The 25,324-nt window shown below is 38.4% G+C and overlaps 1 protein-coding gene and 6 non-coding genes across 8 annotated transcripts in view; 1 reads left to right on the forward strand and 6 right to left on the reverse strand.

The window, feature by feature from the left end:
- Positions 1-361: 361 nt before the first annotated feature.
- LOC111947578 lies at positions 362-502 on the reverse strand. The gene has a single exon (XR_002873458.1). It is a non-coding gene; the product is annotated as a U4 spliceosomal RNA (small nuclear RNA).
- Positions 503-1,222: 720 nt separating this feature from the next.
- On the reverse strand, positions 1,223-1,363 carry LOC111947563. Its single transcript, XR_002873443.1, has one exon. It is a non-coding gene; the product is annotated as a U4 spliceosomal RNA (small nuclear RNA).
- A 720-nt stretch (positions 1,364-2,083) lies between these two features.
- LOC111947592 lies at positions 2,084-2,224 on the reverse strand. Its single transcript, XR_002873472.1, has one exon. It is a non-coding gene; the product is annotated as a U4 spliceosomal RNA (small nuclear RNA).
- Positions 2,225-4,745: 2,521 nt separating this feature from the next.
- On the reverse strand, positions 4,746-4,886 carry LOC111947581. The gene has a single exon (XR_002873461.1). It is a non-coding gene; the product is annotated as a U4 spliceosomal RNA (small nuclear RNA).
- Positions 4,887-5,614: 728 nt separating this feature from the next.
- Positions 5,615-5,755, reverse strand: LOC111947596. The gene has a single exon (XR_002873476.1). It is a non-coding gene; the product is annotated as a U4 spliceosomal RNA (small nuclear RNA).
- Positions 5,756-6,412: 657 nt separating this feature from the next.
- On the reverse strand, positions 6,413-6,553 carry LOC111947570. Its single transcript, XR_002873450.1, has one exon. It is a non-coding gene; the product is annotated as a U4 spliceosomal RNA (small nuclear RNA).
- A 9,340-nt stretch (positions 6,554-15,893) lies between these two features.
- Positions 15,894-25,324, forward strand: part of LOC101169201 (plexin-B2) — a 121,062-nt gene continuing 111,631 nt past the window's right edge. For both annotated transcript variants that reach the window (XM_011475918.3, XM_020703861.2), the window contains exon 1: positions 15,894-16,479. The gene's annotated coding sequence lies outside the window, so the exon portion shown is untranslated. The remainder of the gene's footprint in view (positions 16,480-25,324) is intronic.

Below are 25,324 nucleotides of genomic sequence, written 5' to 3' on the forward strand. Positions count from 1 at the left end.
TTATTATGAAAAAACAAGTACTTCCACGGGCAAAATTGAAAGCAAAAGTGACATGTCATGTGCGACTTTCAAAGAGCACCACAAAGACAGAAGCTTTGAACATTCCATCTCAATAGGTAGGAACAACCAGGAAAAGTAAACATATCAAGAATAAAACCTTATCAATATTCCCAGACTATATTCTTTATGGCCATTACATCATATTTAGTAAAACTTAGTACAAATACTTCTAATAAAATACAATATCATTGGCTACGCAGAGATCTCACCTTCCTAGAGCCTAGAACTTATTGCAATATTAGTGTTACATCATCTGCAAAACTTTCAGTGCTAAAGTCATTGATATTAAACAAAATTACAGTCTCCTTAGAGACCAACAAAAATTGCCATAGCCGAGTATATTTCAAGTCGTCAAGGCGGGGTATTGGGTAAAGTTTTCAATTAGCAATAATCGCGCCTCGGATAAACCTCATAGGCTACGATACTGCCACTGCGCAAAGATGTCCACTCACAGTTGCTCACAGTAGACTCACTCTCACAACTACACCTGTCTGTTATGGTGTCGGTGAGGGAGTTAGTTCAACAAAGATTAGTGAGTCTACAACAGTCGCTTTCTAATTTTGCATCAATGCATTTCAACAAGATCTTCAAACGGCAAACTAAACTACAAAAAATAGTATTCTCTATTAATTATAATAAACAAAAAAGAATAATCGTTGAACATAATCCCATGGAAAAAGTCAATCTACTATTATATCTTGAACGTGACAACAGACAGAAGAATACTTTTAGGGAAATCAACTAATTTTCACTGTCAACAGCTGTCAGAAAAAGCTAAACAACTACAACATTTACTGATTATTTTGAAAAAACAAGTACTTTCACGGGCAAAATTGAAAGCAGAAGTGACAACATGTCATGTGCGACTTTCAAAGAGCCCCACAAAGACAGAAACTTTGAACATTCCATCTCAATAGGTAGGAACAACCAGGAAAAGTAAACATATCAAGAATAAAACCTTATCAATATTCCCAGACTATATTCTTTATGGCCATTACATCATATTTAGTAAAACTTAGTACAAATACTTCTAATAAAATACAATATCATTGGCTACGAAGAGATCTCACCTTACTAGAGCCTAGAACTTATTGCAATATTAGTGTTACATCATCTGCAAAACTTTCAGTGCCAAAGTCATTGATATTAAACAAAATTACAGTCTCCATAGAGACCAACAAAAATTGCCATAGCCGACTATATTTCAAGTCGTCAAGGCGGGGTATTGGGTAAAGTTTTCAATTAGCAATAATCGCGCCTCGGATAAACCTCATAGGCTACGATACTGCCACTGCGCAAAGATGTCCACTCACAGTTGCTCACAGTAGACTCACTCTCACGACTACACCTGTCTGTTATGGTGTCGGTGAGGGAGTTAGTTCAACAAAGATTAGTGAGTCTACAACAGTCGCTTTCTAATTTTGCATCAATGCGTTTCAACAAGATCTTCAAACAGGTAACTAAACTACAAAAAATAGCATTCTCTATTAATTATAATAAACAAAAAAGAATAATCGTTGAACATAATCCCATGGAAAAAGTCAATCTACTATTATATCTTGAACGTGACAACAGACAGAAGAATACTTTTAGGGAAATCAACTAATTTTCACTGTCAACAGCTGTCAGGAAAAGCTAAACAACTACAACACTTACTGATTATTATGAAAAAACAAGTACTTCCACGGGCAAAATTGAAAGCAGAAGTGACAACATGTCATGTGCGACTTTCAAAGAGCCCCACAAAGACAGAAGCTTTGAACATTCCATCTCAATAGGTAGGAACAACCAGGAAAAGTAAACATATCAAGAATAAAACCTTATCAATATTCCCAGACTATATTCTTTATGGCCATTACATCATATTTAGTAAAACTTAGTACAAATACTTCTAATAAAATACAATATCATTGGCTACGCAGAGATCTCACCTTACTGGAGCCTAAAACTTATTGCAATATTAGTGTTAAATCATCTGCAAAACATTCAGTGCTAAAGTCATTGATATTAAACAAAATTACAGTCTCCATAGAGACCAACAAAAATTGCCATTGCCGACTATATTTCAAGTCGTCAAGGCGGGGTATTGGGTAAAGTTTTCAATTAGCAATAATCGCGCCTCGGATAAACCTCATAGGCTACGATACTGCCACTGCGCAAAGATGTCCACTCACAGTTGCTCACAGTAGACTCACTCTCACGACTACACCTGTCTGTTATGGTGTCGGTGAGGGAGTTAGTTCAACAAAGATTAGTGAGTCTACAACAGTCGCTTTCAAATTTTGCATCAATGCGTTTCAACAAGATCTTCAAACAGGTAACTAAACTACAAAAAATAGCATTCTCTATTAATTATAATAAACAAAAAAGAACAGACAACAGACAGAAGGAAACTTTTAGGGAAATCAACTAATTTTCACTATCAACAGCTGTCAGGAAAAGCTAAACAACTACAACATTTACTGATTATTTTGAAAAAACAAAAACACTCTTAAAATGCATTTTAGACATTGAGTCATGGATGGCAGAGAACTTTCTACAGCTAAACCAGGACAAAACAGAGGTTTTAGTGATCGGTTCTGAAGACAAGAGAGAGATAGTTTTATCTAAACTAAAGAATTACAAAACTTCTCAGTGTGTGAGAAACCTGGGTGTCATTTTTGACTCTGAGATGAATTTTATCCCACAAATTAAAAATATCACAAAAACAGGATTTTATCATCTAAAAAATATATCCAGAGTCCGCCCGTTTCTCTCTCTTGCCAGTACAGAGGTGCTAATGCATGCTTTTATTACCAGCAGATTAGATTATTGTAATGCCCTGCTCTCTGGTCTTCCCAGAACAAGAATAGCAAATCTTCAACTGCTGCAAAATTCAGCAGCACGCGTTCTGACCAGGACCAGGGGGCGGGAACACATTACACCAGTTTTAAGATCGCTGCATTGGCTCCCTGTGCAATTCAGAATTGATTTTAAAGTTCTTTTATTGGTTTACAAATGTTTTTATGGTCTCGGGCCTTCATATTTATCTGACATGATTTTAAAGTATGAGCCCTCGCGGACCCTGAGGTCCTCTGATACAGGCCTTTTGGTTGTTCCAAAAGTAAGAACAAAGACATACGGCGAGGCCTCATTCAGTTTTTACGGACCTCGCCTGTGGAACAGCCTCCCAGAGAGCCTAAGGGCCGCAGAGACTGTTCATGTTTTTAAAGGAAGGCTTAAGAACTACCTTTTTAATTTAGCTTTTAGTTGAATTTTAGGACTTTTAATTTTTTATTATTATTATTTATTTATTTATTTTTATTTATTATTATTATTATTATTATTATTATTATTATTTTTAGGGAGTTAGTTCAACAAAGATTAGTGAGTCTACAACAGTTAAACTTAGTACAAATAAAATCCAATATCATTGGCTTAGCAGAGATTTCACCTTACAAGGCACTAGAATTTATTGCAATATTAATGTTACATTTTTTTAAAAAGTAGTTTATTACACACAATGGCCTTGTGTGACTCTGCAACATTCTAAGAAAAAACAGTTCTTTAACAAGCTTTAAACTAAATATTTATTTTGGCTTGCAATTCCCAACAAGCAATCCTTAATCAATAAAGCAAAGCCTTATCGATTTAAAGACTTTCAGCTACTATTTACTGTTGAAGTCAGTTCAAGGAGCCCCTGAAGTTTGGTGCGCCATCATATGTTCTACCAAAAGAAATCACCATGGAGCAAAAACACCACAAAAACTATTGTTTCTCATTAAAAATGCAAGAATTCATCAATTGCTTGTCTCTCAATTTATATAAATGAACACAGAAATAAAACAGAACATATTGGATTATATAGTTTAACAGATAAATAATTTCATGTTAGAAAATTTAGATTATTGAAAATACAGAATCATTTTAGCCTTAACTCAAACAATGTTTGAGCAAGTTTCAAACTCTTTTCATAAACAACATAACTTAGCAAACAAATAGAACAATATAAATTACACACAAATGAGATGAGCAACGATCTAATCTAATCTAATGATCTAATAAAGATCAAACTATTTCACAGGCTGATGTTCGTTTAAAGTCAAATCGTTCGCAGTGGTCTTTTAATTATGATTAGGACGTTTTTAGATAAAATCTGAAAACATGCTTTGTATTGTAATGCTTAGTTTTGCAAAGCAAGACTTTTTATCCAGCAGTACAGTTTTTATCCAGGTGCCAGCTCAGATGAGGAAAACACAGACGTGCATGGGTCTATTTGTCTTCAAGTGGCTGCATCTGAATGGAAAAGGGCATTGAGCTTGTAGTCTGCTGATTTTAGTTTCTGTCACAATTTCTGTTTTTAAACTGGATTTTTTTAAATAAATAAATACTCAGAAATGCATTTTGTTCTTTATATATGTCATCTATAATTGGTAAAAGGCTACAAGAATATGCTTAAACAATATGAAATCTATTCATCCATCAAAAGTTTCTTTAAGGCCTTTTTTGAGTTTTTTTAACCATTCATTTACATTGAGTAATCTCAAACACTCCAAAATTCACGAGAGGATGCAACCCCACCATTGGATATTTATCATATTTAATTGATTGATTAATTAAAATAACATAATTTAATATTCATCACCCATCTGTATTTATGTAACAAGTACATATTTAACCAGATTAAAATTTAACAAAGTAGTCAGTCTCCTTAGAGACTACCAAAAATTGCCATTGCCGACTATATTTCAAGTCGCCAAGGCGGGGTATTGGGTAAAGTTTTCAATTAGCAATAATCGCGCCTCGGATAAACCTCATAGGCTACGATACTGCCACTGCGCAAAGTTGACCAAACTAAGCGGCACACAGTCACCTCATTCTGGTCCCTACACGTCTCGGTTATGGTTTCAGTGACAGAGTTACTTCAACAAAGATCAGTGAGTCCACGACAGCCGCTTTCAAATTTTAAAATCAATGCATTTCAATAAGATCTTCAAAATAGTTCAAAACAGGTAGGTTCAAAACTACACAATAATCTCATACTCGTTTGATGACGACAAACAAAAGAGAATAATCTTTAAACATATCAATAACGTAGAAAAAGTCAGTTTACAATTGTGTCTTGAACGCAACAATCGACATGCAGAAAATTTAGGAAACACAACTAATTTTCACTACCAAAATAGTCTGGAAGAGGTAAACAACTGCAAAATTTACTGATAATTTTGAATAAACGAGTACTTCCACGAACAAAGATAAAACGGAAGTGACGACATTTCCTGTGCAACTTTTTAAAAGCTCCACAGACAAAAGTATTAAACCGTTCCTCTCGATAAATAAACATGCAAAAATGTAAACTTTTAAAAAAAATAAAACATTATCAATAGTACTTAACCGTTTAATTTGTGACCATTTCAACATTCTCAAAAGGTGCTACTACCGCCGCGGCTACGATTATTAACGTTACTTTGGCCATACACGGAACCAGATTGTTCTCACGATGCCGCCAATCAGGTCCCTGTGGATTTTTAAACTTCTTGTATTATATATCATTTTTCGTTATACAGAAGATAAGTCTCCTTGGAGACCATCAAAAATTGCCATTGCCGACTATATTTCAAGTCGTCAAGGCGGGGTATTGGGTAAAGTTTTCAATTAGCAATAATCGCGCCTCGGATAGACCTCATAGGCTACGATACTGCCACTGCGCAAAGATAAACAAACACAGCGGCTCACAGTAACCTCATTCTGGTCCCTACACGTCTCGGTTATGGTTTCAGTGACAGAGTTACTTCAACAAAGCTCAGTGAATCTCCGACAGACGCTTACAAATTTTACATCAATGCATTTCAATAAGATCTTTATAAAAGTTTAAAACAGGTAAATAAACTACACAATAATCTCATACTCGTTTGATGACGACAAACAAACATCAATTAAATGGAAAAAGTCAGTCTACATTTGTGTCTTGAACGCAACAATCGACAGGCAGAAACATTTAGGGAACAGAACTAATTTTCACTATAAACAATAGTCAGGAATAGGTAAACCACTGCAAAATTTACTGATTATTTTGAATAAACGAGTACTTCTACGGACCAAGTGAAAAACGGAAGTGACGACATTTCCTGTGCAACGATTGAAAAGCTCCACATACAAAAGCATTAAACCTCCCCTCTCGGTAAATCAGGAACATGCAAGTAAATTAAACTTTCTTAAAAAAATATCAGTAAACCTTAACCATACATTTTGTGGCATAATTTTCACTGTCATAAGTCCATAAAGGGAGCTATTGGCTCTCGCGGTGTTGCTCTTGCAACCATCTAGATTATTTATCAAAGTTGAATATGCGTTATATTTCACAGAAGATCAGTCTCCTTAGAGACCGTCAAAAATTGCCATTGCCGACTATATTTCAAGTCGTCAAGGCGGGGTATTGGGTAAAGTTTTCAATTAGCAATAATCGCGCCTCGGATAAACCTCATAGGCTACGATACTGCCACTGCGCAAAGATAACTCCAGCATAGCATAGCCGGGGAAGTCATTTGGCCACATACATAGTTCCCTTACGGTTTTAGCTAAGCAATGTCCAAAGGTACATATTTTTCAATGCTAAACAGCGTTTTATTAATAGATTGAATAGAAATTGTATTGGTGTTTTGTTTCTTTAAAAATAAGCAATTTAAAACTTTCGCCTTTCGCGCAGTGCATGATGGGATTTCTCCAACACTTTCGTGTCGTTGTTCCGTTGGCAGCGATGTTTTTTTTACTTAGGAACAGTGTTGTCGAACAAATAAACAAAATCATAATATAAAGAGAGATATTGCCTAATATTTTACATGCATTTAAAAGGAAAGAAGATATACATTGTAAGACTGGGTTGTCTACGGTGGCTCGTTTGACTTAAATCAAATCGCCAATTCTATTTCATTGTTTTTAAAAGGGAAAATGTAAAAAATAGCAACAAAAATATTAATAAATCTTAAGAAACTAATTTTCAAATAAAAAAACGTATGTTTTAGAGAAACAGCTATTCGTACCTTAGGTGTTAAACTAAAAAGATCTTTATCGCAAAGTCACCACTAGGTGTCAGTAAACTCCCGGACAAAAATGAAGTCGAAGGCCTCGGAATGATAATTATAAATTGGGAACAGCGTAACACGTGTATTAATTGCATAATTTCTCCAAACCATCGTTAAAATTTGTATATTTTCGGTGTGCATTAAATATAAATCAAAACAACCTATTTTTTTTATTTTTTTGTTTTATAAACCAGATAAAAAGGGTTTAAACTAACCCCTTAAAGTTAACTTTTAGCTAACTATACTAGCATATCGAAAAACAAAGGGGTGGGGCAAACGTTTTAAAAAGTGTCGACACTTAGAAATTTAAACTAAAAACACAAAAACTGTACATATAAATAAAAAAATACACTGCAAAGTAAAGTAAAACTGTCTTACCTGTTTAATATAGCTTAGTCGGGTGGGGGGGGGGGGGGTAATTACTGAAAAATCTTGAGAAACACCCATGCCAAAGAAAAAATATTTAGCTTGCATTTGGTTTGTAAGCTTGAAACAAATTTTTGAAAGGCTGCTGTTCTTCTTACCTGTTCACCAGAACAGAGGATGTAAAAAAAAAGAAAGTCTGCAACGGAAATTGGCTGGATGGCACGTGGCAAAATATTCGAGTGTATATGGCCGGTTTGATTTGATTTTCTTTTATTCTTTTTTTTTTTCTCTTTTTCCTTAAGACAAGGTCAACTCACCCTGTCTCGCTGTTACTGTGCATATCTTTTGCATGCATTTTAATAAAGGCCTAGACTTTAAAAGGGTTGATTTAAGATTTGAGACTGACATGAAAAAGTCATTTTAAAGCTAAGAGTTTAAATGTAATCCAGGTCCTTTTTCTTTAAAAATAAATTGAGTATTTAAGTCAAATATAAATAATTACTTTAATTATATGATAATCAAGCCTTGTCTTCAGAGCAGATTAGCCAAACCTTGTCTCAAATAAATAAAAAATATTTATATATAATAGTTTCATCACTTGGGAAATACTTCTTAGGTGAGAGGATGCTGAAATCAGAGATGTGTCAAACACATGTTGCAATCAGGTCATGAACCCTTAGTAATTAGGGGGTAGATTTGTACACCGCAAGTGTAACTCAAACAGTAATTCCAGTGTGAAGAAATCACAAGCATTTTCACTTTTTGTGAGGCTTCAGCGGGATAATGTAGGTGCTTTTGGGTGCTCAGCACATAATCTGTGGTGTGCCAGGTGTTAAAGCTGCATGGGCTGACACATTAGACAGCGATTTGCTCCTGCCAGAATGTCAGGCCAATGAAACTCACAGGCTTGGATCACTGTCAGGGACAGGTAAGTACTCAGATAAGGGGATTACACTGTGTTTGTGCCAAGTAATCTAAAATGAATCCTGCCGCACTGTTTCATCCTTAGCAGGAAAACACAAATTTCTCTTTTTTTTAAATCCAAGGTTGCACATTTAACGAACAATGTTAAAATGACAACATGCTTCTTTTAACCTATAGCTTAAAGCATATTAAGGATTGGGGTTGTGCTTGTTTAATATCTGTGACAGCAATTATCTCATCTAATTCTCTGAGGCACAATTTCTTTTTTTTTACTACGTTTTTCAATATTCTTTTCCATCAGCAGCACAGTCTAGTTCTGCTAGGGGTTTGTAATAACCACCTGTGTATTGTCAGTTGTGCTTTCTCATTGTAAGTTTTAAATTTATAATATAAAAAGACATTGTATTTTTGCAAGAGTATTTTAATGTATCTTTGGGCTTTTGGCTCTTCCTGATGGCAGGCAGAGTGATGGAAATAGACTGTAACAGATGGCTCAGCTGCTTCTGCCATGCATCACAGGATGGTGGGTATGATGCCATCCAAAAGAAGCTCAGTGGAGAGCCCGAAGTCTTCAGCATGCTGGGAGCTGTTTTCCTCCAGAACCAACAAGCACAAGACTTTTAAAGAAAATGAGTGTGTCATTTCAAACATTACCTAATCAACTTTTACGAGCTTGCAGCAAAGCAAATGTTGTTTTGGGGGGGTTTGAAAAAGAGCCTTGCGTTGTGGATTCGATCACAGAAAAATGCTGCATCTCTTTAATCTCTTTCTTATCAAATTCTGGAATTAATGTTGGTTCTGCACAGAAGAACAAATGGACGTGTAGCATTGTGTAATCAGTTTTACACCACATCATGGGTTGTTAAAGACATTAGCTGATGCTGTGTGCTCCTCTGTCTGTCTCAGAGTGGGGCCACCTGGATAATAAAAGATGAGCTGATTAGATTGTGTTATGTGCATAGAGAGGAGATCGATGAGATTTATCTTGGGTAAAGTGACAGCTGAGATAGTGTGAGTAAGATGTCTGATAAAAAAAAGACACTTTTTTTTTTGCTCTAACTTTAGGGTCAAAGACAAACATTGGAGATTTTAGGTTTGGATTCCATTTCTATGCCCCTAGAACTGCTGCATTCAAGCTGCTTCTTTACACGATTCCTCCAATTCAGATTTCTTTCTTCCTCCTCCCAGACACACACATGCTCACAGACTGTTCACACCAACCCACTGACTGCTGCCGCCCTGCTATTCCCAGCTTTTGGTTATTCCCAGACTGACTCAGAATGACACCATAAGCCTGTCTGTCCGTTTCATGCCAAAGCCGATGTCTCCTTGTCGCGCAGACTTTTGCCAAGAAATGGGAGGCCTGCTCACCACGGATTTGGTTACTCACACCAACTTCCCTCTGTTAATACTCTGACAGTGAAATCACTCTTTGAGACCTAGAGCTCCACTCTTCTCAGTCAGGAGGGCCCTTTTATATCAGAGTATCACCTCTGTTTGAAATAACCTGGCCCCTCACCCACCTCGACTTGAGTCTGTCTTCACACCTTTACCATTCATCAGCATGACATGTTCCTGTGTCTGTGAAGTGCTCCATCTGTTGTCCCTGCATATTATGATTAGCAGCCACTGTATATGTGACTTTGACTAGCTGCAGGAGACTTATTAAACAAGGGCAGGATTCAAATGAATTAAAATTTACTAATATCTGCATTTTATTCAAAAATCAAGTATTGGATTTTACCTACTAAATATAAAACACTGATAGATTCTCATCCATAAAACATTCATACACTGTTAAAGTCCCACTCCAATCATCTTTTAATCTATTATTAAAGCGTTCCAAGTTGTCTTTTAATTATAATTATGCAGTTTTTAAGCGAAATTTAAAAATCTGTGTCGTTTTGAGAAATTTGCATCTGAGTTGTGGCTGTGACTGTCGGCACGGAAGCAAGCCCGCACTCATTTCCCATGATCCCTTTGCTCACACTCTCTAGCTCCAACAACCCCCAAGCTAACATTAGTGGTGCAACAAAAAGGGTGAGCAATATTGACGCTGTCCAACCATACAGTTTGGAGTCAGATACCAGCTCAGATGAGGAAAACAAAGACGTTCATGGATCTAGTTGTTTACAACTGGATGCATCAGAATGGAGCAGAGCAGAGAGCTTGTGGTCCACTGACTGTAGTTTGTACGTAACAACTGCAATCTTTTTCAAACTGCGTTTTTTCATCAGTTTCTGATTCAAAACAATTTAAATAAATACATACTAAAAGAAACAAATTCAATCTCATATTTTTTTAAGTAAATGGCCTCCATCATGAGAAAAATTCTACAAGAAGATGTTATAAACACCAAAAACTCAATTTTCATTGGAGTAGGTCTTTAACAAAATGTCAAGAGAACAAGACAAACAGTTGTCATACTGAGACAATTGGTGTCTTCTGTTGATCTCAGAGAGATTATGAGACTATTTCAAAAGAAATTGTAGTCTATCATTCTACAGAGAGAAAAAATATTTGTAAGTTAAAAAAAGCTCAAGGTGGAGATGAATTTTCACCCCGAGGTCAGATGGTGAGGTGCTGCAAGTGAGGCTCATTTGGGAGGGCTGACATGAGAAAATGTCTTTTTAGTGAACAAGAAACTCAATTCAAAGTTTAGAAAGTTGCATCTGAACTGTAGATCCGATATAAAGTATATCTATCTATCTATCCATCTATAAAGTATCTGACCTTTATGAAAACCACCACATTTGATTAAAATCAGTACAAATATTTTCATTGAGACTGGAGCAGTGGATGGTTGGAGCTTGTCTTGCAGTCAATTCAACCAACACCTTCAGATTCAAGTATGACGGTGTCCAGTGGCAGAGCTAGAATATATTATATGGGGGGGGGGCAGAACACTTTGGAAGGGTATCAAGTGAGAACAGCAGAGTGAACAGCCATTACAAAGAAAATAATCCAAAATACATAAAAAAAATATATAATTTGAGGGGCTTAATATTTCATTTCTTAATCTTTGTCAACAATGATACAAGTATTGACTCAAAAATTGGGGGTCAGGTGGGGTCAAATGTGATGTGACTTCAGATTTAGAGAAAGTTTGGCTTAAACTGATGCCAACAAATGTAAAAGAACACAGTTCAAACACAAGCCTCAACGGACTCAAAGAGTTTTATTAAAAAGTGAAGCAAAATTCCTCCACAGCAATATCAGCAAATACAAAATAACACAAAAACAATGACTTCAGGTTATTGCTTCCAAATTTGCTTCCACAATCTATTGGATCAAGCCCTGACTTAACTTTGTGATATAGCTTTCAACTTTAGCTTCCCTTTTGCAAGTGAATAATAAGTAATGATTTCATTTTAACTTTGTCAGTTTTGATAACTGGGTCCTTTTAAATTTCCCAAATTGCTCATTTGTAAAATCAAACTCTTAACACTATAATGCTTTACATTGGTTGCAGAGAAAGAAAAAAAATCAACCCTGTGCAGTTCCTGAACATCGTATATGTAATGTGCAAATTATCTGTTATCACCGTTTGCTTATTGACGTCAAATTACTTTGAAAAAAAAATAATTTTCTTCTTGCTGTGCAAATGTGGCGAAAGAATGAAAACAGCAGTGGTAAATTATGATTAAATATAGCATTTGTTAATCGAGTAATTAGGTATTGTGTGTGCAGAGTTGTGTATGTGTGAGTTTTCATTGCAAAACATGATCAACCCTGCAAATTGGTTTCCTCTTGTGTGAATTTTGGTAATGACAGTACAGTCAAATACATCTGTTTGGGCCAAATGGATACTAAAAACATCCTCCTGCTTGTCTGTATCTGCATGATAGAGCGAAAACCATTTTAACACGAATACTATTCTGGTAAACAAGAGAACTTAGTGCTCATTATTGAGGTCAGAACACAACACAAGCTGCGGCCAAAAGGGGGCAGTCTATCCTCTTCTCAAAAAGATTTTGAACCATGAACCTTGACTGGTAAAAGATCACTAAATTATGATGTACAGCAGAAGAGCCCCATTATAAATGATTTTTCATAATTTGTTGATAGTCATGTCTGGAGCAGCTGAGGGATGCTGCATGACAAATGGGACCGTTTGACACCGGCACGATAACAGATCATCGCTATTCAAGCAACATAAAGAGAAGCTGCAGCAAGGTATAGGTGCATTGATCATAATGTCACTACTGTGGGTATGGAGTAGAACAAAGTGAATTTCTATTCCACTCTGCTGCCTTTAGAGAGACTCAGCTTGGCTTCTCTTTACCACCACTATCCCCCGGGCTAGAATGCGCCAGGACTCAGCAGCCTCATTACTCTTTAGACAAACAGATTTGGACATATTGAACTCGGACCCCAAAACAGCCCGGCTGTCCATTCTCCCCGCTCCCTGTGTGATTAGTGGATGTTTGTCTCCCTCGCTCCGTCTTTGGGTGTCTCTTTGCCTGACACTTGTCCGGCTTGGCCTACTTTCCTCTTGATGTCATCAGTCAGCGTGTGGACCTGTGAAGGCCATCTCCCCATCTCGCTGTGTGAATCCCTGCCAGTTCTGTGCCTGTGTCAGCAGTTAGGGATCGACTCACACCCACACGCTCCAGTCTTTGCTCCGGGGCCCGCTGAGCAAAGGCAGCACATCTCCCTCATTCAACAGACAGCCTCATTTGCATGCCCATAAATCACTCAAAGAAGTGACACCCAGGCACACAACAAGGCATGACACAGTTAGTCACAAAACTCCATGTGGCCGATTGTAGCGTTAGAGATAAGACATAACTTCATCTGCAACTCTAGAGCCAATCAAGCTTTAACAGCACTTAAAGACATATGGTCTGCATAGCATTTCAATATGACTTTATGCTCCTCTCTGCAGGAATTTGACAAGAAATCTGTTAAACATCTGACTTAAAATGATCTTGACACAAGGCTTAATCAGAACTTGTTAGATCATCACAGTTTCCACATTTCCAGACTCAAGAGCTGCAAAATTATCCTGTCTATGATTAACAATTCAGCAGCCAAGGTACAGTGAGCACACAAATAATTTGCTCTGTTAAAATAACTAATCCTTCTCTTGTAAGGACATAGTTTAATGGACTTAGTGAAATATGAATAAATGAAGAGTGTTTGCTTGGATAAATATTTTTAAACCAAACAATGTCCCCAGAACCATTTTCCACTTTAATTAACATTGATTGTATGGTGCACCAATGCTTTATTTATGCTATACTTCACTGCTTATGTAACAGGAAAAGTACAATTAACATCATTACATCCAGTCACCTAAAATATAATAGACGTGCGGTGCATAGAGTTTATAGTGACAGCTAATTTACAATTGCTGTCAGTTCGGTTTAAAGGTGGCTGGTGCTGAGCCTCCTGCTGCTGCCACCACAGCACAATGGGGACAGATTGGATGGCGCACACAGGATCAACAAATGACAACAGAATTGTGTCTTTCTTTTGGAAAATTGACAGACCTCCCTGTCAACAATCTCCACAGGGAGCTGGTGTATATCATTTCAAAGCAATATTGGCTAGAGGCGGTCGGGAATGATGCCTGTTGATTATCGTGAGTAAACAAAAGATTGTTGGTGGACACCCGTTGCAAATTGTTGCAAGAAGGCATTTTCTTGTCCCATTCCAACTGATCCGATCAACTTGGATGAAAACAAACAGAAAACAAAAACATGCAGATCAGTCTACAAACATCAGAAAAAGAAGAACATGCATGGGGAAATGTTTCCTTTGTTTGAACCTGCGATGCATACATCTTTTCACACAAACTGCCTTTAGATGTGAAAGCAGTTTTATTTAGGTATCTCATTTGCTAATTACACATCAACACCTCTTTTTTGTGCTACATAAAAAAATTTCACAATAAAAATCTGTGTGAATGATATCTGGTTCAAGAAGATTTACGGCAGGTAAAAAAAAAACATGACTCCTTGGTTCAGTTTTTTATAAATACAGTTTAATAGTCTATAGGTCTTTTTTTTTGCATTCATCGTTCTGACATGAGTGGGAACAGGACAAGTGGAATAATTGCATTATGATAGCTCAGTTCCATTTAGCTGCTTAAAACCCGCACTGATTCTCAGTGAGAAGCATTAACAGAAATAACTGGCTGCACAAAACACTGTAATGAAGAATTTTGAAAGAATCTGACTTTTATTTGAGGCTTTTTATAAATAACCTAGTCAGTGTCTGTGTTTTTGGTAAAGGGTGTGTTTCCAAGAAATTGAGCAGGACAAAAACCACACTGCATGGAGATGAGTCAGCTATTAACCAGGAAAACATGTTGATGGAGTTAGCTGAACCATAGTGTTGTACACTCAAAAAAAGGCCATAGTCCAGGGGTCTTCAACCTGAGGCTCTGGAGCCACATCCACTGTGGCCCTTAAGCTTTGACGAACAATGCTGATGATTTGAAATAATAATAGGTTTGCAGTTAATTTGTTTTTAGGTCAGTATGTTTTTTCATTCCTGTTTAGATTTTTAACATCGCAGATAACTCAGTAATGTTTAGCAAAAGGGTTCAGATACTATCAGAGTAGCATATCTTTAGAATCTTTAGAAAAGTTCACATTCTTGTCATCGGCTGCAAAACAAGGTCTAGTTGTTGTTTAGGGACAAATTTAGTTTCAAATTTAAGTAAACGAAGGTGAAAGGTAGAAAAATGGGATAAAGGTGCACCAAAATCATGACAGAAAAGATCTTGTTTGACTTGGATTTCTTGGATTTTTAATTTAAGTAAACCTGTTGCAGCAAGAGGAATTCATTTGACTCTGGTGGATTTTATTTTGAAAGGAACTTGCATGTGCTGCTGTCAAAAGATGTTCATATAGAAAAATATAACACTGTTATAATTCAAGATTGGAAAATTATTTTATAAATGACTGGCTTAATGGTTACAAATAATAAATGTATTTTCCTAAACAGTAAAGTGGGACTTTGCAGCTTTGCTGGGTTTTGGTTGGTAAGAAACTGGACCAAGTGGCTCTTTCTGTGATAAAGGTTGCAGACCCCTGCCATAGCTCATATCCTGCCTGTGTCCTTTCTCCAATGTGTTGTTTTTGCTCAGACACTTTGGCTTTCTATTAAAGTACAAACACATCTCATAGGGTGAACCTGAATTATCCCATTGGAGTAAGTGAGGAGTCTTGCCATGTGATAAACTTGTTACCTGTCCAGAGAGCATCCTACATTCACTCCTAAGTTGGGATAGGCTCCAGCAACCCCTGTTATAGGACAAAGCAGGAACAGAAGATGTATGGGCACACTTTGTGCGTAAAACAATTATTTTTAAAGAGGGGGGTGTTTTTTGTTTAAAATTGGGTTATTCTGCTTATAATAAAATCTTAGGTTGTTTAGTCAAAAAGTTATTTTTCTATAATTAAGCTTTGCTTGGATCAACACGGGAACGCCCCCCCCCCCCCCCCCCCGACAGCGGAACAAGAGAGCGCCAGCCAGCTCCCGCCACACGCGGAGTCATCCCTGCGTAAAGGCATAACAACTCCGTGATCCCTGCCTGCTGCCTCCCGCTCGTTGGCTTTAACGCACAGAGGGTTTATCCCGCGAGTCTGGAGAGTGGGAGGGGGATATTCTCTTCCCGTTCGCGCGTCTCTCCCTCCCCGTCCTCCGGATTTGCAGACACGATGAGGGTCAGGGCGCGGGTGTGAGCGCATCCCACAGGTGTGCTGCCGCCAAAACAACTGAGACTGAAACAAAACGCAGGCGCATACCTGGAAATTACCATGTGACTCTGCACCTGGGCGTGGAGAAACTCCCGGTATTTCCGATTTGAGACCCTTTTGTGGAGGAGTTAACCTCGTTTCTGAGCGCTGCCTGAGCCGGTCTCCAAGTATCCCGGATTTCTCCAGACAACAGTGCCTTCCTGAAAACATCTCCCAGGACGCGCACGGAGATGTAAACTTGCTTACGGACGCCTTTCTTTCGTAGAAGAATCATTTCATCTGAGGGGGGAGATTCTTCTTCTTCTTCTTCTTCTGTTCGCTGTTTGTGCATACACTCTCGCTCTTTTCCCTACAAGGTGAGTTCCGGGAAAGTGTGCGTATTCCGTGCAAGCGTGGAAAGTGTTGTTATAGGAGGACATCCGGGTTTTGTGGTGCCCGTTACGCACATTGTCGATATTGTACGGAGCAGTTAACCCAGAAATGCACACACTTCAGCTTAAATATATGTAATCAAACTCTGTTTTAGTATCACCAGTCCCGAACAGTTCTGGAAGTCATTTAGGAAATCACGTGGTGAGCAGGGATGACTTTTGAAAACTACTGTGACATTAGGAAGACTTGGCGGCTTCATTTACTCCGGGGTTTTTTTTCAGGGAAAGGAAGAAATGGATCCTTGTGAGCTTCACAGTTTTGCCCCCAGGACAGTCTGTGTGCAAACTTCTTTTCCTGTTCTCTTACTCAACAGCTGATTGATGACATGGGAGGAACACGCGCCCCATTCCCAAAGACCCACTCTTTCTTGTTCTCGGTTCAGATGTGCTACAGTTGGAAGCATCTGCCCAGTCACCCTCACAAGAGCCGGTCTGTCACCGTGCACAGGCAATTACAGTGAGAAATGAGCACATGGACTGTGTTCCTCACTTTTGGACAGTTATGCTGAACACCGGCTTCTGAGGGGTGCTGATGTAGTAGGGACTTGTGCTCCTTGTTTGTTTTTCCTCTCTGTATCCCTCTGTCTTGTCTTTTCTTAGGAGAACAAGGAAACAGAAGCGCTATTCATGTCCCTGTTGAATCTCCTGTAGTCCAGTGCCTGTGCATCTCTCAGCCCCTGGCTCTGCCTTCAGCAGACCACTGTACCGCCTTGTTTCCTTTTTAAATCGTCTTTATTTGTGGGCTCTTCTGGCTTCTTCCGCCCCAACATGCCCGACCTACTGTGCGCAGAATGCCCGGGACTCCTGGGGATTATTTCCATTAAGCAACATTATGCAAACAGTCTCCTAGTTGGAATGGATTAGCTGGAAGGGGGCACTTGAAAGCCGGAAATGTTGCGACTGGTGGCTGATCTGAAGGCTAGAAGGGGGCTGGGGTAGGGGGTCATCCTACAGTCTCTAGGCTCCACAGGGAGAGTTGCCATTTGCTCACATGGGGACAAATAGTTTTTATAAAAAGTAGGCTGCTTCCCCTTTCTGTCTTTTTGTGTGTGCCATCCTCTCTCCCTTAAGTCTGCCTTCCCCCCTGTGTTCCACAATGCTTCATTCAGTGTTTATCTCTCCTGCTCTGAATAAATAGAGACACCTTATCTGCTCAGAAGAGAGTGGTGATAAATGTTTTCTCCTGCTCCCCGCAAGGGTGAAGAAGACAAGCGTACCACTCTCCTTCATCATAGGTGCTCTTTTCAGGACAAATGAATGGGTGACATTTCTCATTCAGGTCGTGTTGGTGTTTGCAGGGTACAACAAAACTATCCCCAAAATTATACATTAAAAAAAAATACAAAAACACAAACAAATCAGAAATCCTGTCTTTAGTTGTCCTGAAGGACTAGTTAGTAGCTGTGGAAGTGCTGAAAAAAGTATTTGACAAGAATATAGTTTGTGATTTTTAAAAAAAAATTTTTATTGCGAAATCCGTCTCTGCAATACATTTACCGCTAAAAACAGCTGCGATAAATGGCTAACTTAAATGTTTACACTCATGCTAATACAATCTCATGGCAGCTTGAAGTAAATAACGAATCAAGCCCTTTATGCATTTGGTTAACCGTTTGGAGCTCTTCATGTTGTTGGCCAATCAAATAGAACCTTTTTATGTTAGAGGCACGCCTCCGATGTAGACGAGGGTCATTTCGAGTATAATTTCGTTCACATTTAAAAAGATGCACAATCTTTTGAGGTCACAAAATTATTGCATACAAACTTTTGTTTTGTTTTCATTGTGCAGGATAACGGACAACTGACTCCTGTCTTTTTTATTTCAGAAAATGAAACTATAATGTCTGAAAATAAAAAACAATCCCATTCCTTCTGCATACTGGGAAAAGAACAGCTACAGACCAAATTGACATTTGAGAAGCATTCGCGCTATTGTTTGGAGCAAGTGGCTCCTTCTTAATGACTAGTTAGATGCTGTAAATTGATGCTTTGTCCTACAGACTTATTTTGACTCGTTTCTCTCCAGCCTTGATACATTTTCGTATATAAGAAGTGCCACACATGTTAAGGATCAAATAAAATACCATATTCCTTTTGCTTATTTACGATGCATATAGCTTTTAGGGGAGTAGTGGCAGATGCTTGAAGGGTGTGTCGGCCTGGCATCATGCAGTTGAAGGATCTGGGGAATAGAGATTTCCTTTAAATTGGAGATAGACCCGTCTTTTCATGTCTGAGGATTATCCTGTGATGAAGGGGCGTCATGCAGTGCTGGATTTCTGATCTCATCTCCTCTGGGTTTAACAGCTGCCACCCTTGCCCTTGGGCTTGAAGACCCCGTCCTAAACTGCCCCTCCACCAGTTTTCCATACTTTTGTGGCTCCCTCGATGTCTCATATGTGGTGTTTGCATTTCACACACCGAAAGCCTTGCGATTCCCGCCACTCAACACTTTCATCCCTTCTCGCATTCTCTTGAAATCAGATAAAACAAAGAGGATGTGTAGCAGAGTTTGAGGTGTGAATATGTTGATTTTCACCCTGTGGGCCACAGCAGGAGGTTGTGAGATGAGCTTGGTGTGGGTGGTAGAGTCTAGATCTGCTGTTTCCATTGGACTAAATTAACTTCTGTAGGTTTTGTTTTGTGTTGGCATGCACTTCCACTCAGGGACTTTTGCTTAGGTTGTGCATTTGGAATAAACACATGACAGTTCCTTAACCCTGCTGACCATTTTCCCTGGATCAGGTGACCACACTGCTCTGGTTTCTAGCTGTTCCTCTTCACTTTGACCCTCAACTACAGTTAATTCTCCTCTTCTCATGGAGCTTAGAGCATGGGTGAAACCGATTAATATTGAAAGTGTACACCTCTGAAAGAATTGAATGATTCAGGTCGGTTGGGAATGGCCTTATCATATGACCTCCCTCAGAGGTTATGTGGCAGGATGTTCTGGAGAAAAACTATGAGACCTTTGCAATCATTTAATAGCAGAGAGATAAAGTTAATGTGAATCACTCCAATAAATATTGTGTTTTTGGTGTTTTAACATGTTTTTGTGGCATTTTTCTGATGGATGCATATAAAGAAAATAAAGCTTAAAATTGCAATGCTGAGTATTTCTTTATTAAAATTGCTGTAAATCAGGAGCAGATATAAAAAAAAAACTTTGAAAAGGCCTGTAGCTGTGACACAGAAGCTAAAAACGGCAGGCCATATGCTCCCTGCTCTGCTCCATTCTAATGCATCCACTTGTAGATGACTAGATCCATGAACGTCTTTGTTTTCTTCATCTGAACTGGTATCTGACTCCAAACTGTATGGTTGGATAGCTCCAAAATTGTGCGCCTTTTTGTTGCAGCGGCTGGAAGCGACAAAGGTAGTGGGAGAGGCTTTAAACAGAAGACTGAAGATGATAGAATGACAAAAAGTTAATCAAGATAAATTTGGAATTCTTCTTTTCAAGAGGCTTTTTGTGAATGTTTGCAAACTGTGTTGAAGTTGAGGACTGATGGCTATCGATGGACACGGATTACAGCCATCTGCCTCTGCCTTCCCCCACTCACCCACTTATTCATGGCAAAAACAGACACTGGCTTTTGATGCTGCTTGCTTACTGGAGGCATGTCAACCAGGCCACCTACTCAGGCCACAAGCAAAATTTCACACCCAGAAAAGCACCAAGTCTGTTGCTGCTCTTTCAAAACATTGAGCAATGACATGAGTCAAGAGTCACCTTGTTTTCTGTTTGAAAATATATTGGTGAAAGGCTTTTTTTTTTCTTTGAAGGATATTATTGGCAAAAGAAAAGAGAGTAGGAATGTAATTTATTTTTTTGCTTTGATAATTTAGTGTGGCACATATTTCCATCCAAAAATGACAAGCTGGTCGGTTTTTGCCTCTTTCATCGTAATGTGACTGACTATGTTTAGTCCATCTCTCTTTAGCTGTGATGAAAAGTCAACATGGATCTTTCAGACTGTAACATTTCAAAGATGACTTGATGCTTCATTTCTGTGCAAATTGGGGGTATTTGAGCAGGATTTGGCAGCTTTCTTACCCATCTGAGTTAGAAATCATCTTTTTCAAACACCAACTGTGGAATAATAAAAGACGTAGAGCGACTTATTGTACCTCAAACCATTTTTATTCTGCGTTTGTTGTTGGTTTTTGATGCCTAGTTACTCCTTGTTGAGCAGTTTGTTATCTTTAAGGCACAGAAGATGCAATTCAATATATCAGTGAGTCATTTTAATAGCTAATCCTTAATGATCAATTTACTCCCACCAAGATCATTTTTAATAATCACACAGGCTTTACAGCTAATGTGACATCCAGCTGGTTGAAGTTAATGTGGTTGTGGCTGTTGACCTTTTGCCCCCCCTCTTTTTTTCTCCAATTTTACATGTAAGCTAGGTGATTAATTATAAAGAAGTGAGAGAAAGGCTTAGCCAGGAGTGGTGGGTGACAGATGTATGAAGGGTCAATGCGCTGGCAGCTGGAGATGAAGGTCACGCCAACCTGAGGTAGCAAAGGGGGAAGATAACGTTGCCAACCTGAGGAAGACATGGCAGCAGGGTATGAGCAATAAATGGTCCTCTAGGATCCAAAAGTTACTTACCTGAACAATGTCAAATAAGGGACAAATACACAGCTTTAATGCAAGTAAGTCTCCAAAATACATGCTTGCTGCATCAACATTTTCCACATGGTGCACGAACTGCAACATAAATATGTTTAATGAAAAACATAACATAAAAGCAAGAGCATATTTTGAAGCCTTTTTTTTTTAGATGTTTTTGAAGTTTCTTTGTTTTACTAAAATATTCCTGAGATGCATGTTTTGATCAATGAAACACATATTTAAAAAACTGAATTAAAGGATAATAGAAAAATATGAACTGTACAGACTCTAAAATAGCAAATGCAATATTGGATCTTGGGAAACCATATGCTGTCCCTATTATCTCTGGCATGTGTTGAAACATGCTGGCAGGTGGAAGTGGACATGGGGGCGGCGGGCGGCAGTGCTGAAGGTTGGATATCTGTCCCTTGGTTGTCAGGTTCAGTCAAGTATTGATGTTTGGCAAGTTTTGGCTGTGAAATGAATAGTTGCTTTGCATACACGTTGGCATGAAGCCTGCAGGCTTCCTGACGTTTAACTGTATTATTTTTTTTCTATTTACATGCAAAAGGCTGCAATGTACAGTAGCTAGTATGTGGAACTTTTAAAAAAGAATTAGCTAATTTGTTACACAAGTAAAAGGACATTTTTGCATTTTTATGTACCCTTTTTACATTTCATAATGAAATGGTTTGGTAGTTGGTATTTAAATGGAATTATAAAAGTTTCTTTTTCTATTTATGATTTTTTTTTTGTATGTATCTTGTCCTTATCTCTGGTAAATGAGGTGGTAGTGGCCTTTTGCTAGCCTATGATCCAAGAGGGACCTATTAAAATTTGTTCATACAGCGATTGTTAAAGTTGCTGAGACTCTAGTTAAATGCCACTGGCTCTGTTGCTTCTCATCTGTAAACTGACAGACCATTTTACTGTGGCAGCAGGCTCAGCAGCAGTAATAACGCTGCCAAAGAAACCACCTAAGTATTAGAAAGTGACATTTTGCCGATGACAACTCGTCACAAAAAAATTTGTGGTTGCTAATCAAAAGGAAGATTTGCCAAGGTAACAATAAAGATACCCCACGGCAAAATTAGCTGCCTAATGCAGAAGCAGAAATATTCAGTAGGGAATAAAGAATATATGCAACAAACAAAAAAAAAGCTTTGAACATTTAATGCCCAGAGGCCAATACTTTGATTTTTCCCCCTTTTTGTATTTATTTTATTTTTTATATGCCATACATGGAGACTTAAAGAGGCCATTTTTATAAGCCATCATCTTATCTTGTGTTTGCCTTTAATTGGTAGAAGCATTCTCGTTGACTAAAAAGCTGACCTGTGAGAGTTTATCATTCTGTTGTGGACAAAATAACTTCCTTCAGTTATGCATAATCAGCAGACTGTTACCCTTGTGTCAGAAAATTGGTGTCTTTGTTGTTTTACTTCCTCTAAATGTGTTTCCCAGTTCTGCTAACAAAGTTTCTGTCTTTTTCCTGCTATTTCATTATCTTTTTGTGCGGTGCACTCTGTGTGTCTGTAACGTACGTAGACATTAATCCTGGTCTCTCAAACATGCCTGGGGCGTGGAGCTGTCGACTGAAATGCAGATCTGTGGAGGTGTCATCATAGCTCTGTGTCTTGGGTGCCTATGCTTGCCCCCCAGCTTCACTTTCCTATTCACGGGGCTGAGATGATATACGCATTATTCCTCACTGATTCATCTGTATAGCCTCAGAGCTCTCCGGTTTTCTATCTCCTTTTGACTTTTTCATCCAGCAAAAAAAAAAAAAAAAAAAGTAACCTGGATGGATAGTTTTGCTGGTGTCTGCAAGTTTGGAAGAAAAAGAATCTGCATTTTTTTTTTTTTTTTTTTTGTCCTGCAATATTTATTTGGTAACCTTTATACAGTTGCTTAGGCATGTGAGGGTCATACAAATGTCTTTTGGTATATTTTGTTCACCGTCCCACTTTTTCTCACTATTTCCCCTTTGACAGATCCCTGTTTACAGTTCATCCAGAGTAAGTTTCAACCTTTAACTAAAGGAAATGATAGGCTTGAGAAAAATGACATCAGAGTCCCAGCCACATACACTTATAAGAATGTCTAAATATTTACGAGCTTTCATAACACTTACAACCAACCACTTAGCTTCTGATATGTTGGATCTAAAATTCTTTATCCAGCCCTGTGGTCATTTCAGTCTGCTTTGACAACCGTCTGGACTATGTTTCGTCTGATCTGAGGTCATGTCACCTCCCTATGTGGGACAGGACTCTTTAATTACAGCCATTAACCACAGAAGATCTTCTTCTGGGGTTAGAGAACCCTATTACCCAGACTTTGTCCCCCCTTCTTTTTTTTTAACCAACACAGCAACCAGACTAATGCTTTTCTCCAGTTGGTTCTCTTAAAATGAACTGCTATTACGCTGTTTACAGAACACAATCTGCCAAATTGGATCCTGAAATCACACAAGTCCCAATTTCCACATTTACCCACATCCTTTTTTACTGGCTTTGGAAAAGAAGTGTACACAAGTCTAATGAAAGACTGAAGTAAACAGTGACATGTAGGGGTGCGTGTGTGCTGTAGCTTGTTTACGTGTTGACTGATCCTTATTGTTAGTGGGGCAAAAGCGGGCTAGGTCTTCATCCACTTCTCCAGACTACCATAAAATCTCTTTCTGACTGAAAGAATCGGCAGAACACTTGCACAAACATGCCTTTTATGTCTTTCTTGGCCTCTGTTTCTCCTTTTAACCAGGTTCTGTTCACTTTCATTTCCTGTTTCTGTTTTTGTCTGCCTTCTGGAATGCATCTGGAATTCCTCTGTGTCTGTTACTTCAACATAAATAAAAGTTAGTCATCAGATTGAGAAATGGAAAAAAGAAGTCATATTTTGTTCCCACTGTGGTCCTATGCGTCTGTCCACTTACTGAATTGAAAACAAAACAAAACATTGTCTCCTCAGAGAGGCTTACTTAAACCAGACATCTGTTCTCCACATGAGATATAAACAAACCCAACTCTACTCACTGAAAACCAACAGGATTATTAAATATGGTCTAATTTCAAGTGGTAAAGTGTGTGTTTTTTTCTTCCTAGGATGTTAAGTCTGATTATAGACCGGATTACAGTGATGTTTCATTTTATCCATCTTTAATTTTCTTGTTGAGACCTAAATACATTTTGATATTGCATTTTGCAACTCAATATAGTGAAAGGTTGCGTGATGGTGACTTGTCCTTTGTTTAAAGATCAAGCAAATAGTCACATGATGTGCGTAAAGAAAATTTGGCACACGTTGTGTTTCGTACACCACCCATAATTGGGGAAGTAAGTCTCCTTTTCTTACAGCTTTGTGACAGAATACAGTTTTATCTTTGTGTGATGGCTTGTACCTTGTGACAACTGCCGATGGTTTGAATACCAGAGTACACACCGAGCAAGACTTTGTTTCATTGCCTTATTAGCAGTATCAGACCACCCACTGGAACTTAGACGAATAAAAATCCCATTTCCTCCCTTTCTATTGCTGGTATTAAGAGCTGAGGATTGTGCTATTTCCTGAGTGCCAATGAAAAAGTCACTCAGTGTGTGAGCAGTTAAAGCCCTCTCAGTGCAGCCAGAGCGAAGCCCCCCTTCTGTATGCATCATCCTAGTCCGCCTGATCGATTCAGTGTTTGCACTGTCTTGTCTAAGTGCGAGCCCACACTGTCCACTCTGCCCACAGAAAATAATTTGGACTTTTACCAAGGTAGCTCGCCTCCCCGGGCTTCCTTAGTACATTGCCACAAGTACACAAACATATACAAGCATAGAGATTCAACTCACACTCTTTCAGCCAAAGGGAGCTTGGTAGCCAAGGCGTGGATCCATGAATTCCTCATAACACAATCTGTTGGCTGATCAATAATTCAATTTTACCTGTGAGCAAGCATGTCTGGATCCAATCTCACCTGCACCTCTTTTGGCTTTTTTTTTTTTTTAACAAGGTGAGTGTTGTGTCCTTGAGCTGTGCTCTGTCAGTGTGACTCTGTCTTACCTTGTGTGTGCTGATGAGCTGGCTTCAGTTAATGCTTAGGCAGTGCTTTGAAAATACTTTCTTTCTGTTTCCACTTTCCCCTGTGCCTGTGTGTAAGTGCAAGAA

The sequence above is a fragment of the Oryzias latipes genome, chromosome 6, assembly GCF_002234675.1.
Source record: "Oryzias latipes chromosome 6, ASM223467v1".
Taxonomy (NCBI): Eukaryota; Metazoa; Chordata; class Actinopteri; order Beloniformes; family Adrianichthyidae; genus Oryzias; species Oryzias latipes.